Genomic DNA, 15,417 nt, shown 5'->3' with positions numbered 1-15,417 from the left:
GGTGGATTGAGCACATTAATTGCTTCAATTAGTAAATTTTGATTTCTTGTCCAGATGTTAGCAAGAATATAGCAATTTAGTATATATCTCAATAAAAGGGACACAATGGCTGTGTCTCAATTCAGGGTCTGCATCCTTCGAAGGACCCAGGCCACCCGGCCGACGTGGGCTGCGTCCTCCGTCGGCCGGGTAGACCGGATGTTAACGGCTGTGAATTTGGACAGGCCTAGCCTTCATGAACTCCCTCGGCGAACGTTCCGTCGCCTAGCAACCGTGGAACCGCTGGGCAGAAGGCAGAAGGAACCTTAAACGATGGAGCTCGACGTTTTATTTAGCTTTTTAACCCCCAGAAACCCAAATTTAGAAAACAACTGCAAAATATTTTTTAACCTTTCACATGTTGTTCTAGGAGGCCAGATAAACGGGCCTATTTACACATTTTAACAGCCAATAGTGTTGCAGAACTGAATAGGACCTATTAGCAATGTAAATGTGGTTTTAAAAAGAAAAAAAATGGGGAAGGTTTATTTTTGTAGACTTAAATCTGATGTTGTAATACTACAACCGTGGGTCTCTGGGGGTTAATCATTTCCTTGACTGTTGGAGAGCTAATTCAGAGAAAATACTTTAGACTAGCTGAGCCTGAGCAAAGATGTGATAATAGTTTTTAATACTTTCTAAGGGTCTTACTTTGACCAAAACCGATTTATCACCTTTTAGACTTTTCAAGACCCAGCGGATACCCTCTAGTAAACAATTCTCATTTGTAAACAAAAATAAAATTCAAGAGTTTAATGCAGAACTGATTTTATTTAGATATTTCTTTTACATGTACATGTTTAATCTTCATTAACCATTTTTTTCTAGCAAAGTAAAAAGCTGTCAAAGTTCTTCCTTCTCTCCTGTGCTCTCTGCTGCTCTGCCTCCCTCTGCAGCCTCATGTCCTCCCAGATCAGCTCCAGAAGCTCATCGCTGGCACCTTCCCCTGGATGCCCATTTTCTCCAGAATAGTCTTAACAAACATGTAAGAAAAGAAACAGGAAGAGAAAAGAGGACAACGGGTTATTCCTTTCATGTTTTCGCAGAAAAAAATATTCTCAAACGAGTTTTTAAAATATGAGATGTTATTGTACCTCCATGCCACAGCCGCCGAATACTTTGCTCCGGTGATCATGTGGTCCATCTCCGCCCTAAGCTTAATAAATTCCCTGGTTTTCTCTTTTGGTCCTAAAATACAAACTTCTATTAAAATCAGGGGGAAACGTAGTGGGAGAAGTACGACACCGAGCGCGGCCGAACATACGAGCCGAGACCGCAATACAAGCACTTTTACTGTAACATTTCTAACTAAAATAACGTTCATGTATCACAAAAAGTCCTTAAACTGACAGTTTTCAAGTTTATACTTACATTTATAAGCGCAATCCTCTCCGACAGCTCCCGCTTCACTGTCCGCCATTGTTTTTAAGTTTTTCTGCCGGCCGGCCCGCAAGGCATCTTGGGAAATGCTACCTATTGAAGGATACACCCGACCCATCCTTCATTCAGGCGAAAAGAAGGCCGCATTCGTTGACCGCATTTGAAGGAGTCTTCGAATTGGGACAGGCCGAGTCGCGGCGCTGTGACGTAACCGGCCGACGAATCCGGCCGAGGTAGGATGCCTACCCTTGAATTGAGACACAGCCAATATAACATGTTGCGATACTAAAAGCTAAACAATATTCGTAATTTCAGAAACATCCAGTGTTAGTGCGTGATTTTATTATGCATGTTTTCACGTGCAAAATGTCTTTAAAGCTACAATGGCAAATTTGGAAAAACAAATTAGCGTAAAACTTTTTTCATGCCCTTTAACGATGTTTATATAACACGTTTTGGACTGAAAGCAACTATTGGACCATCTGGTTGTTTGTCTCGCCGAACTGCCGCAAGGGGCAGCAGTAGATCAGGATGTAGAGCAGGTTATCCTGTAATCAGAAGGTTCTGGCCTTGGGCAAGACACTTAACCCACCTTGCCTGTTGGTGGTGCTCGGAGGGACTGGTGGCGCTAGTGTATGGCAGGCCTCGCCTCTGTTAGTGCATCTCAGGGCAGCTATGGCTACATTGTAGCTCATCGTCACTGGTGTGTGAATGTGTGTGTGATTGGGTGGATGACTGATTGCGTTGTGAAGCGCCTTGGGGATTGTAAAACCCTAAGAAGGCCCTATACCAATGATCCTCACTACAGAGCCACATTGGCAGAGCAAGGTCAGACCCACTTTAATAACAATACACTAAGTTACCCATATAGATGAGTAGGTTTTAATTAAGACCTTAGTTACCTTAATACATGGATGAACAGAAGCTGGCGTGCATGTTTGGGACATTCTTCATGTTGTAGTTGTAGTTAGTTGTTGCGATCACAGTGAGCCATTCAAGGTGAGCATGGCTCAGCCGGTTTCTTTGTTTCCTCTTGATAGTGTTCATTGTTGAAAATGTTCACTCACAGGTGTATGTAGTCATTAAATATGTTTCAAAGTAGGAAAGTCTGTTTCAGAAACTAAACTCCAGAAGTGACCAATGTCACGTCCAGCAATGGTCAATTTTAATCTACATTTTGACCTACATGCCACCAGGTCATCTACAGACATGAATCTGCCTCTGTGCATCTCTTAATCTTCCAAGCTACATGAAAAGATTCAACACTGTGTGCTTATCCTCAGATTGTCAACATCATGTTCACTTCTCAAGGTCCTTCTGTGCCAAGACTGTCTGCTTATCCAGGCTGTCCTGCACAGAAGAAAGGACTGAACTGTTATAATAGTGAATGAACAATATGGTTGAATGAACAAATGTTATATGAATAATAAGAATGTCGTGATTAATCTGCTTAAATTAATAAGGTTGATTAATCTGTGCTTGAATTACTGAAGTTTGAAATTAATGTTATTATTATGTTGAAAGATTTATATATGATGACCAGTAATGTTTGACATGACAAGGTAATCATCATCCACATGGTTCATTGGAGATAAATTAAAGTTAAGTTCAACTTCATAACACATAGATATTTTCTTACCCACAAATCAAAGCATCCTGTATCTGAACGAAGGCGTGATGTTCTGAGGTTTGCTTGATAACACCCCGTAACATGGTCCGTTCCGATTGGACAAGTAAATCATAATACGAGAATATTAAAACAGAGCTCACTTCACCGTGAGTCAGTTCTAGAGAAAGCTATGGAACGGCCGTTCGGAGTGAAACCTCTTTAGCCCAGAGCATTTTTGACAAGCTGTCAAAAACTGTGCTACACGCTGAAGCTGACACAGCAAATGGTTCCCGCAGAACAAAGCTGATACTGTTCAGACTTCCTAAGAGTCCCTCTAGACACAAACGATTCCATCTATCTGTTGTGACTCGGGAAACATCTGTGGACTAGAGAGTTGGTGCTGCTGTTAATCTACTGAACCTCGGTGCCCAGAGGTCATCCGACATTCCTGACCTTCGGATCCGCGAAGAGGGTCTTCCAAAAGGGTGAGGTAGACACAGCATGAATCACGTCTGATGTGGTTTTGATAAGAATCAACTTTCTAGTTAATGCAAACCAAATTGTCTTTTTTACACCCAGAACTCAGTTCTTCTAGATACAAAGGTTCTGATAACTTCACATTCACACATAGTCACCATACATCACATCCCATCCACCTAGATCCATCCATCACAGTAGTCTTAAGCCCTTTTCAGACTGACATTCTGGAACATTTGCGGACAATTCAATCCGGTTTTTAATCGGAACTGTGTTTTCAGACACACCACTTTTGTACCGGAACTTGTCCTTTCGGCTGCGTTCACACAGCAGGGAAAAGTTCCAGATGTCTGACGGCGGCGGGGGGTGGGGTGGGGGGGAGAATCGGACTCATGTTAAGAAGAAGAAGAAGAAGAAGAAAATATCATTTCTATAGCGCCTCTCAAGATAAAAATCATGAGGTGCTTAAGCATAATTCTGCGCACACGAAGATGCATAAGAGACCTGGATGATGAAGCTCAATGGTTAAAGGAATCACTGAAGCGGTGTGAAGCGCTCCGTCGCTCGTCTAGACTGTACCGTAGGAGGCGAGCTGCCGTGGTTCGCCGCATGCTACAGCAGCGGGCTATCTAGGTGCGCACAGCGTCCCCCGGTCCCCTCCCCCTTGTCCGGAACTTTACCTCACCAGTCTGAAGCAGCCAACCTGTCCGTAACAAGTCCGGACCTGTTATAGGGGCTTCGTCCGGATAAATTCCGGAACACGTTATCCGGATGTTTGTATTCAGACAGAAAGGTCTTACGGACAGATTCCGGAACATTTCCGTTTTTCATGGCCTGTCTGAAGGGGGCTTTAGTTAACTTGAGAGGTTTTTAACTGTTTGGAAAATAAATTCTTACTTTTTATAAACTTGACTCTCTTCTTGAATTAATACGAAGTGTCGTACAATCCCTGAATAAACAAAGAATTCTAAATCTTCTGGTTAAAACATTCAAAGACCAATCAGACTGGATTTCCATCTTTTTATGGAAATTCACATCACATTGGTCAAAGTGCAGGGCAGTATATTAAGCTTGAAAAGCACCCAAATACATACAATAATTACTACGCTACACCAACACTTGCCCTGAGTTCAACTTGGAGAATGTCGATTTTTTTGGAAGCTCAATGATTTCTCTTTCCAAAGCTGCACGCTTATTAGGGCAGAGCTGTGTGATGGTTGGAGTGACAGAGGATACATCCACATGGAAGGGCTTTTCAGTAAAATCAACCCCCTCCCCTGTGTTCATTCAAATCAGTAATCTGGATTCAAACTCACCCTTGAGCTCCTCCAAAACTCCAACAAACCATCTGTGAAGTGCTGCAGCAGAGACAGATCACTGGTAGCTGTTGCTCTGAGTTTTGGGAAGTGGATGAGTTCCCTATCAGGCATCCACAGAGCAGTGATTTTGTTTTGGAATGTTCTGGAACCTGGAAGCTTGTTTTTTCCCTCAGAGCTGCAAGTTGAGAGCGTTCAGGTGACAGGTGATGTCTGTAAGGAGGGCCAGCTGTATCATCCATTGTGGGTCTTTTAACTCTGGCTGTTTCTCTTTGTTAGAAAAAAAATTCTTCTAGTAGGCATGGGATATTAATGAGAGAAATTTGTACAGGAGAGATTTACTAGAAGAAACGTTTTTTCTTGATTAACTGTGGCATAATGAACGTCATTTTGATGTTTCCCCTTCCCCTTGAAAGTGCGAATTTCAGGAAGGAGGCTCAGAAACCGCTCCAGCACCTTTCCATGGGACAGCCATCTTACTTGACTGTGCGTCATTAAATCATTGTATTCTGTGTCATAATCTTCTATTAACTGCCTGAACTGTCAGTGGTTTAGTGGTTTATAATATACCACATGCACGACTGTTTGCATCACATCCGGGAATTCCTTGTTTCTGAGCTTTGATACCATTGCCTCCTGTTTGATATTGCAGTGGAAACTGATGAAGTTTGGCACATCATCTATTTTATTCATGAGGCCTACAAGACCCTTGCATGCTTGGAGCACCATTAGTACACACACTTGCAAGTTTGGCCCAGCTAAGCTGATTTTCCTCAAACAATTTCAGAATGTACTCACCTCTTGTTTGGAGTGGCAGCAAGCTCAACATTTCCTTTTTAACACTGTTTTGTTTTGGGAATCTCATCCAAACACACAGCTGAGCAACATCGGTGATGTCTGTGCTCTCGTCCACTGCGATGCTGAAGCACTGTGCTGCATGCAGATCAGCCAGCTATGTATTTCCTTTCCATTGTCTTCCATCCACCTCATTATTGTTGAATTAGACAACTGCAGTCCTTTGATTTGTTTAATATTCACATCTGCGTTGTCAAAATCTGAACAATGTTGCTGCTGAGGTGAGCTTGTGTGCTGTTGCTACTAGCCGACTTACTTCTGATGCAGTGGCGTAGCGTAGATCAGTGTATATATATCTTCTATTTTTCATGCATAAAAGAACAATGTAAGGTTATTCCCCAGAAGACCTGTTTTCGCAAAGCTACTGTGAGTTTTCTACCAATAAAAGAAAATGTGATACCTATGTTTAGGGTGTTTGTGCTGACTCTAGCGTGGAAGCTAATTACCCTCAGCTAGCTCTTGCAATGCATGCATCATCACACTGTGTACCCTGAAAAAAGTTATTGAATTATGACAAACGTTTACATCTGTCACTTTTGATTGGAATAAATCTCGTTGACATGCGCAGAACGATCTAACATGCTGGGAACATCCGTAGAAGAAGTAGCAGACTCCCGTTGTTTACAACCGTGGTTTCATGGTAAATGTCAACATTAGTACCGTATTTTCTGGACTATAAGCCGCACTTTTTTTCATAGTCTGACTGGTCCTGCGACTTATATACCAAATTATGCATACTGCGCTGCTGCGGGCCGGCTCCGGACCAGGAATGAGCTCCCCTGCCCCGCCATCATCTGCTGGAGACTGTTGCGAGCTGCTGCGGGCCGGCTCCGGTCGAGGTTTCAGCTCGTCATTTGTTACATATCTGTAAATGCATTCTGTCCTCTCGGGCTTCCGTAGAAGGAAACATGGCATCCAATATGGCGTCGCCCAGAGACAGAGTTTCATAAAGCCACGGAACCTCGCCTTGATGTCTTGGCCCCGCCTAGGAGATACGCCTTCAGGAACCGTTAAGACGTGTTCCAATGTTCATGTTCTACTGAGGAGTGTGTTCTCTGTTTGTTAGCCGTTAAGCTAGCTGAGCAACAATACAAGGGAGGTGTCTTGTAGCCTAGCCTTTGTCAAAAATTTCCCAGAATGGGCGGGGCCTTGGGGTCGGGTCCTGACATGTATGCTGCCGGGAAGAAGGCGAGAACATGGGGCAGAGCCAGGCCCGGGCTCAGGGACCTCGGGTAGACCTTGGCTCCTCTGCTGTCCATCACGGGGGAGGGGAATGTCAAGGAGGGGGAAGACCCAACCTTACCTATGTCTTATATATTCTGGAAGCTGTGCAAATGCAGGGATGGGAGTATATATTCTGCTGGGGTGGGGCTGCGTTGGTTCCCTCGGACGCTGTGGAGCTCTGCAATGCTGCTGCTTTGGGCTCTGGCAAGATGGGCTGGGGTCTCCATGCCCTGGGTGGCATTTTGGCAAAGGAGGTGCCTAATGGGGCCAGTGGGGGAGCTGGCTCCCTGGAGGGCTTAGGCCAATCAGCCATTCCTTCCCATCCCCACACATTTTTCTCCTCCTGCTCCCTCACATCATCACACAAACATGCACATAGGACTTTGGGGGTTGGACAAGTCAGGGGGTGCGGGTATGGATTCCATTTCCGCATTCCTGTAGCATCCCCCCCACCCCCAATTTTATTTGCACATTAAACACTTCCACCAATGACATTCAACACAAACACACACTTAGGGCCTTGGGAGTAAGCACATACAATGGCATTTGGGTCTGGGTGGTGGGTCGCTTTGCTCAGCGTTGGGCGGGGGAGCCTGCTCATCAGGACCCCAGCAGAAAGGGTCGAACTCTGGGAACCGGTGATGGTTGTACCCTTTGTGCAGCAGTACTGGGACCAGAGTGAATAGGGTGTGTATGGGGAGTATGAGTGGGTGTCTGGCGTGCATTTTTGTGAGTGTTAGCTTGTATGTGTATGTGTGAGCATGAGTGTATGACTGTATATATCAGGTGGGGCATTTGACTCCTCCCCTCTCCTAGGACTTCTTTTGCTGCTATACATCTTCGCCTCCCTTCCCCCGTCACACTTGGTGTGGAGTGTGTTGCCTTGGTCTGCCTGAGTGCTCGCGGCTCCCAGGTCAGGGGCTTAAGATTTTTTGCGTCTGCCTGATCAATCTCGGTGGCTGCCTGATGGGATCTGAGTCCCTGGGCTCTGCTGGGTCCCCGGCGGGGCTGGTCACCCCTGGGTCCCGGGAGGCTGGGTTCCGGGCTTGGCCGGCTTGGGGGTGGGAGGCTGTGGGCAGGCCTGTGGGCTTGCTGCTGATATCTCCCTGGACTCTGCTGGCTGCTGGTTGTGACCCCCTGGGGCAATCCTCTGCACCTCTCGAGAGGGACATGGGGCTTCTCTGGTTACAGTCTCCCTGGGGTCCCTGCGCTCTGGGGCAGCTCCTGGATCTCTGGGACTTGGAGCTCCCTCCATCTCCTACACATCTTTGGGGGCAGATCTGTGGCCCCTCACACTCTGTATTGGACGCTCCTATAGAGAAACCTTGCATATACAAGCGCGTGTACGCACACAGGTGCTCACATGGTGCTCTCATAAGTATGGACGTGGGCACGTTCAACACATGCTGGCTGTGGTTGGCACTTAATGCACTGTGATTTGTTATCGTGATTGTTCGGTAAAAAGATGTTTATTTTATATTTCCTCATCAGGCTGACACAGTGATAGCTTGCTCCTGTTGTATTGATGTGTGTCCGTTTTCTTTTTTCACTCTCCTTCTGCAGGTCTAGAAGCAGACTCTTGTTCATCATTGATTGTTTGTTTTTGTGGAACCCCCCCCCCATTTCCTTTTGTGTCTTCATTTCTCTTTCACCTCTGTCTCTGTGTCTGGTCGGAATTTAAAAAAGAGAAAACAAATTAAAAATTCCCTGAAACATCGCGGTATTTTCAAAAGGACGGTGGATCAGAAGCTGGCAGCTACTTTGGGGGCAAATTTCAAGTTTAAAAGTAAGTCAACTGATTTAAAATGTTTTTTTAGATCCAAAGAAGTTATCTATGGTTGGTTAGTTGCATTGTAGTTGCAGCTTCAGTGGCTAGCGGGTAGTAACTTGCTTACATATTTAATTTAAGTTTAAACTAAACAGTGCTTCTTATATACTTACTTTTAGAAACTGTTTTGAAAATCACAATTGAGTGACTAGACAAACAAAAACTGGTCTCAAAAACCCTAAAAGACCTTTGGAAATTTGGGAGAATGACTGATCAAGGCCATAGAAGTGTTATAAAAACAGCAGTGCTGTAGAGAATTATAACTCTAGGCAAAGAGGTGTAGCTATTTTAATACACAAAAACATCAATTTCACAGTATTGGACACAGTTTCTGATCCAGAGGGTAGATTTATAATGTTAAAATTATCTGTACAGAACCAACGCTTATGTATCGTCAGCATATACTGTCCAAATATTGATGACCCTCCATTCTTTCATATTTTTTTCTCTGTACTCTCCGAACACTTGGACTGTCCACTTATACTTGGAGGTGATTTTAATTTTTGGATGAATTCCTTAACAGACAGGCTCAGTACAGCTGGGACTCAGCGCAACTGGCAATCCACTAACATAGTTAAACAGTACATGAGTGATTATGGGCTTTGTGATGCATGGCGATCTCTTCATCCTAACCGTAGAGAGTATACTTTTTTTTCGCACGTCCATCACTCTCACTCACGTTTGGATTAATTTCTAGTCAGCAGCTCATTGTTGGCTGACATTTCAGACACTGAGATACACCCCATAGTTGTCAGCGACCATTCTCCGGTTTCTTTAACTCTGGTAAATAAGAAGACAATCCCACCAAGCAAAAACTGGAGGTTTAATACATCACTGCTTAAAGACGAAGGTTTTATAGAATTTTTTAAAAAGGAGTGGGCTTTATATTTAGAACATAATGACCTGCCTGGAACATCAGCACCTATTCTTTGGGAGGCGGGAAAGGCAGTGATGAGAGGTAAAATAATCTCTTTCTCATCACATAGGAAAAAAACAGAAAACAAACGTATTCAGGAGTTAGAGGAAATCATCAAGTCTTTAGAGGCATCCACAGAAGAAGAGTCAATGAGCAAATTACGTAAAGCTAAATTAGAACTTCATGGAATTATTGACAAAAAGACACAATTTTTAGCACAAAGACTACGAATAGAAAACTTCGAACATAGTAATAAATCAGGTAAATTCTTAGCTAGCCAATTAAAAACTAAATAAAGAGAAAACTACCATATCTGCTGTTAAAGACTCAACCGGGAATATAGTTAATGACCCTGAAAGAATAAACAACACCTTCAGAGACTTTTACCAAACTTTGTACTCACCACAGATAAACCCATCAGATAATGAGATCAATGAGTTCCTTGACAGGATAACACTTCCTAAATTATCAGACAGCCAAGTTACAGTCCTGGACTCGCCACTAACATCAGCGGAGCTCCAGGAAGCCCTTAAATCCATGACTAATAGGAAAGCTCCAGGTCCAGACGGGTTCCCAGTAGAATTCTACAAAGAATTCTGGATCATTCTGGCTCCAACATTTTTCAGAATGGTGAGGGAAATCGAAGAGAGCGGCAGATTACAGCCGAACATGAATTCAGCCAATATTAGTCTCTTGTTAAAACCAGGCAAAGACCCAGCATTTCCAACCAGCTATTGCCCAATTTCTCTTATTAATGTTGATCTCAAAATAATTTGTAAAGCCCTGGCCAAAAGATTAGAGAAGGTAACCCCCTTCATAATACACCCTGACCAAACTGGTTTCATTAAAGGTAGACAGTCATCCACAAACTCACGTAGATTACTTAATTTGATAGATTTCTCTTACAGTAGAAACATAGAAACTAGTATATTATCTCTAGATGCAGAAAAAGCTTTTGATAGAGTTAACTGGAAGTTCTTATTTGCAACTTTACATAAATTTGGCTTTGGGAACTTCTTCATAAACTGGCTAGAAACATTATACAGTTCACCAACAGCATGTGTCAGGACGAACGACCAAATATCAGCTAGCTTCTGTCTTCAGAGGGGGACCAGGCAGGGATGCCCACTCTCCCCCTCACTTTTTGCTATCTTTATCAAACCACTAGCAGCAGCAATTAGGCAAACAACAGATATTAAATGGATAAAGTGTAAGAAAATATAACATAAGATCAGTCTTTATGCAGATGATGTTTTACTCTTTCTCCAGAATTCTCAATCCTCTCTCTCCCAAGCAATAGAACTGATAAACTCTTTTTCAAGAGTTTCAGATTACTCTATAAACTGGTTAAAATCCACAGTTCTACCAATTAATTTCTCATTTGTCAATTTGCTTAATACACAATTGGAGTCAGGGAATATCACATACCTGGGAATTAATATCTCTCCCAAGTTAGCAGATCTAACCAAACTAAACTACATCCCACTTTTAAGGAAAATGGAAGATGATCTTGCAAGATGGAAATCCTTACCAATATCACTCATGGGGAGAGTGGCTACAGTTAAAATGATGGTCTTACCCAGAATAAATTACTTATTCTCGATGATCCCAAACAAACCACCAGCTGACTGGTTTAAATCTCTGGACTCCTCAATTACTGAATTCCTTTGGCAGGATAAACCTCCACGAATTAGCTTAAAAATGCTTCAGAAGACCAAAGACAGAGGAGGACTGGATTTACCCAACTTTTATTATTATTTCTTAGCCAACAGGCTGCAATATATACCAAGATGGTTGCAAGATAACCCATTAGACGAGTCCTGGTTAGATATAGAACAGACACTTTGCAATACGATAGAGCTTTCAGACTTACCATTTATTAGCTCAAGCATAAGAAAACATGAAAGCTTCAAAAGTATTAGTATCAGCACCTCTCTGACAGCATGGTGGGAGTATCTTAAAATGACAGAGTCTTCACTAGTACCATGCAGACGCACACCTATCTGGAACAATCCTGACATTTTGCAAAACAACAAAATGATGAACCTTCCGGACTGGAAAAATAAAGGAATCCTATACCTGGAACACATATATGAAGGATTGGACTTCATCCCATTTAATCAAATAGTCTCCCAATTTGGAATGGATAAGAATAGCTTTTTAGAATATCACCAAATTAAATCTGTAGTCAAACAAAAACTTTAAGCTCAATAAAATAGAATTACAAACACCACCAAGGGTATTAGACTTTTATAATCTCAAACCCCCCAAACTACTGTCTAAAGTATACAAGACACTGTCCAAAATAGACGATAAAATTGCAATCCCTATTGAAAAATGGGAGGTGGATCTATCAGTTAGCTTTGACCAGGACTTCTGGTCCCAAACTTGTTTAAAAACTTTTAAAATTATCAGACACCCCAATTTACAATTAATTCAGTACAAAATTCTACACAGAGTACAATATACAGGTCATTGGATGTTCAAGATGGGGTTTGTGTCGTCTGACACCTGTACACACTGCACAAAAAACATTCCTGACAATTACATTCATGCACTGTGGTCCTGCCCACCTGTCCAGGAATTTTGGGGTAGAGTATGTGAGGATCTGTCAAAATGTCTGAAATGTCATATCCCAACTTCCCCCTCTCTTTGTTTACTGGGGAAGCTGGACGATGTCCCGATTGCAACATCTTTGGTTCACGTGGTTCTGACTGCCATATGCATCGCTAAGAAAACTATCCTCTTGAATTGGAAAAATAGAGAAACTCTCTGCATTAACCAGTATAGAAATCTTTTGTTAGATCATATTGCACTTGATATAGCCTCTGCTTCCACTTCAGATGAATCTCTCTGGGCTCCTTTGATCGGTTCCATCACATAGCGAGGGTGGGGGGCCGTTGATGTTGTCCTGCAGGATGGTGTGGGTGTGGGGGGGGGGGTGTGGGGTCTGAGTTTGGAGTATCCGGATGTTCCCTGGAGGTGGGTTCACTGGGGGTGTCTGGGACTGGGGGGCCGTTGCCCCGCTCTGGAGGTGCTTGGGTTGCCTCGGGGGGTGGACTGCTGGCGGTTGTGAGTAGGGCCTCTTGGGGATCTTGGCGGCGGCCATGGGTCACTGCCTGGCGGCTGGGTGGGGGCATGGGGGCTCGGGGTTTGGGGGTGGCCGGCCCCGTGTGGGGATCTGGGCGGGGCCTTGGCGGTCGGGTCCTGACATGTATGCTGCCGGGAAGAAGGCAGGGACACCCAGCAGTGCCGAGTTCGGGGGCCTCAGGTAGGTCTTGGCTCCTCTGCCGTTCCATCACAGGGGAGGGGGAGGTCCAGGAGGGGGAGGACCCAACCTTACCTGGATGTCCCATGTCTTATATATTCTGGAAGTTGTGCAAATGCAGGGGTGGGCATAGATAGTCTCTTTGGGGTTCCTGCGTTCTGGGGCAGCGCCTGGATCTCTGGGACTTGGAGCTCCCCCCGTCTCCTGCGCATCTTTGGGGGGCCGATCTGTGGTCCCTCACACTCTCTGTTGGGCGCTCCTATAGAAAAACCTTAAATAAACAAGCGCGTGTACACACACAGGTGCTCACATGGTGCTCTCAAAAGTATGGGCTTGGGCACGTTAAACACAGGTCTTAAGACTATGGTGGGCACTTAATGCGTTGTGATTTATTATCGTGATTCTTCAGTTAAGCAATGTTGATTATATATATATATATTTTTTTTTTTCTTTTCATCAAGTTGACGCAGTGATAGGTAGATCTTGTTGTATTGTTGTTGTGTCCCTTTTTTTGTGTCCCTTTGTTTTGTTTTTTGTCTTTTTTCTGCAGGTCTGGAAGCAGACTCTTGTTCATTATTGTTTGTTTTTGTGGAACCCCCCCCCCCACTCTCTCTCTCTCTCTCTCCCCACCTTTTCTTTTCCTCTCTCTTTCACCTCTGTCTCCGTGTCTGTCGGAATTACAAAGCATTCAGCAACAATAACAATAAAGTTTTAAGTATCAGGCGTGACATTAAAAGCAAATGCTTTGATGCTCCACCTGAGAATAAATCTGTAAGGCTTGTCACCAGCATTCAGACATCAATTCTGCTTGCTTCACAGCCAGACAGGACACGGTAAAAAAAAAAAAAAAAAAAGAGAATTATAGATGAAATTTTAAATCAATTGGTGCTTTTAGTACGGGAGCATTCTTGCCAAGACGAATAAACAGAAAACATGCAAGTGGACATTTTCATCTTTTTGGCTTAATAGTATTTCAGCAGTTTAAATGTCTAAAGAGAAAAAACTACAAACTTTCTTGTGTCAGTCCACATAATGCTGATTCTCTAAAAAACCTTCAGTCAATAGAAATGTGAAGAAAACCTTCGCAAATGCATTGCTTTAGGCTGGAAATAAATAAGAGAGCAATGAGACGGCACATTTACGCCACTCGTCAAATGAAAAACTTCTTTAAGAAGCAAAAATCCATCCACCTATTTTCAAGAAAAGGACTTATTTATTCCAAAGTGGAAGTAGTCTATAGGGTATATACAATGCTGTCAAGCTGCAGGTCACAAAGGTGTTTCAGGAAACCTCCTTATAAGGCTTTTATTATGGCTCTGTGGCTTTTTTTAGTAGGGGAGACAATAGAGCTAAATGAGGTCCAGGGGTTTCATTTATCAAACATTGCGTCATGTTCTGTGTGAAAACGAAGCAGTACAAGTGATAATGAGTGCGAAATCAAGGTACTTAGTCAACTTAAAGTTGCACACATTTTTCCGCAAAATTTTCTTTCATAAATTCTAACGTTTGCGTGGAAAGTTGCTTACGCAGTTTTCGGACCCCGTTTTGTGCGTAAGCAAGCTTGATAAATTAGGTCCCTGGTCAGGAGGTGTTTGCAGTATTTTCCCAGTGGGAGATGACACAAATTGTACAAATGGCTTGTTAACCAGAGAAGGATTCGAATAAAAAGGAAAATAGTAGAAAAGAAATCCCAGGAGATCATCGCAGATGTACTGCACAGATCGACGAATTAGAGACAGGGATTTCTGTGGAATTCTAGTTTCAATTTTTTTTAATGAGCTGCTGAGAGGAAAAAAAGTCTTCAGCACAAACTTGCTATATTTTGGTAGCTTTAATGTAAAATAACCCCAACTTTTGCTGTGTGTCTGGGGCTGAAAACAAAAAAGAGTTTTTCCAATAAAGTAAATTAACATAAAACGGTTACCGTGATAAGGAAAGTCTTATCTGCTTGCAGGAAAATTAGTTCCAGACAATTGTTTTCAAATAAAATGGAGAGAAAACTACAGCAAGATAAAAAAAACATCCATTTTTTTAGCTCAGCTCTAAAAAGATGGATGTTTCCTCTCAGAGGAAGAAAGAGCAGCTGACATTTTACCAGCTTTTTCCTTTAGAAGTGAAGTCCTCAGAAGGACACCCAGAGCTGAGCAAAAAAAAAAAAACATCTGTATGAGCTGATGTGACTGCTAGCACTTTTTTTATTTTTTTTAGCATAAAACAAATAAGACAACAATATTAAGAGTTTAAACCTTTTTTTCCCCTTTCACTGAAGGTTTACCAGAAGTTTTTCAACATTAGGTAATTGAAAAGAAGGAAAACAGAATGTATTTTTTGCAGGAGTGAAGCGAGAAGTGCGCTGCAGACCTTCTTCTCTTTTCCAAAACTTATGGTTGACATTTCTAATTCATGTACCATGCTGCAGTCTCCCTGAGGACATCTCTCTTTTATTGATATTTATTGTGTGATGCCGACTGTGTGCGAGGACTGTGACAGCTCTCTCTCTAAAGC

General features: G+C 43.0%; 1 long non-coding RNA gene across 1 annotated transcript; it reads right to left on the bottom strand.

Moving 5' to 3' along the window:
* Window positions 1-790: 790 nt before the first annotated feature.
* On the bottom strand, window positions 791-1,546 carry LOC139072244 (uncharacterized). Its single transcript, XR_011521827.1, has 3 exons — window positions 1,411-1,546; window positions 1,134-1,227; window positions 791-1,012 (listed from the first exon to the last, which is right to left on the bottom strand). It is a non-coding gene; the product is annotated as an uncharacterized lncRNA (long non-coding RNA).
* Window positions 1,547-15,417: the final 13,871 nt, after the last annotated feature.

This window comes from Nothobranchius furzeri, chromosome 10 (genome assembly GCF_043380555.1).
Source record: "Nothobranchius furzeri strain GRZ-AD chromosome 10, NfurGRZ-RIMD1, whole genome shotgun sequence".
Lineage (NCBI taxonomy): Eukaryota > Metazoa > Chordata > Actinopteri > Cyprinodontiformes > Nothobranchiidae > Nothobranchius > Nothobranchius furzeri.
Note: the sequence above shows the minus strand (reverse complement) of the source record. Positions and strands in the feature narration are given on the sequence as shown.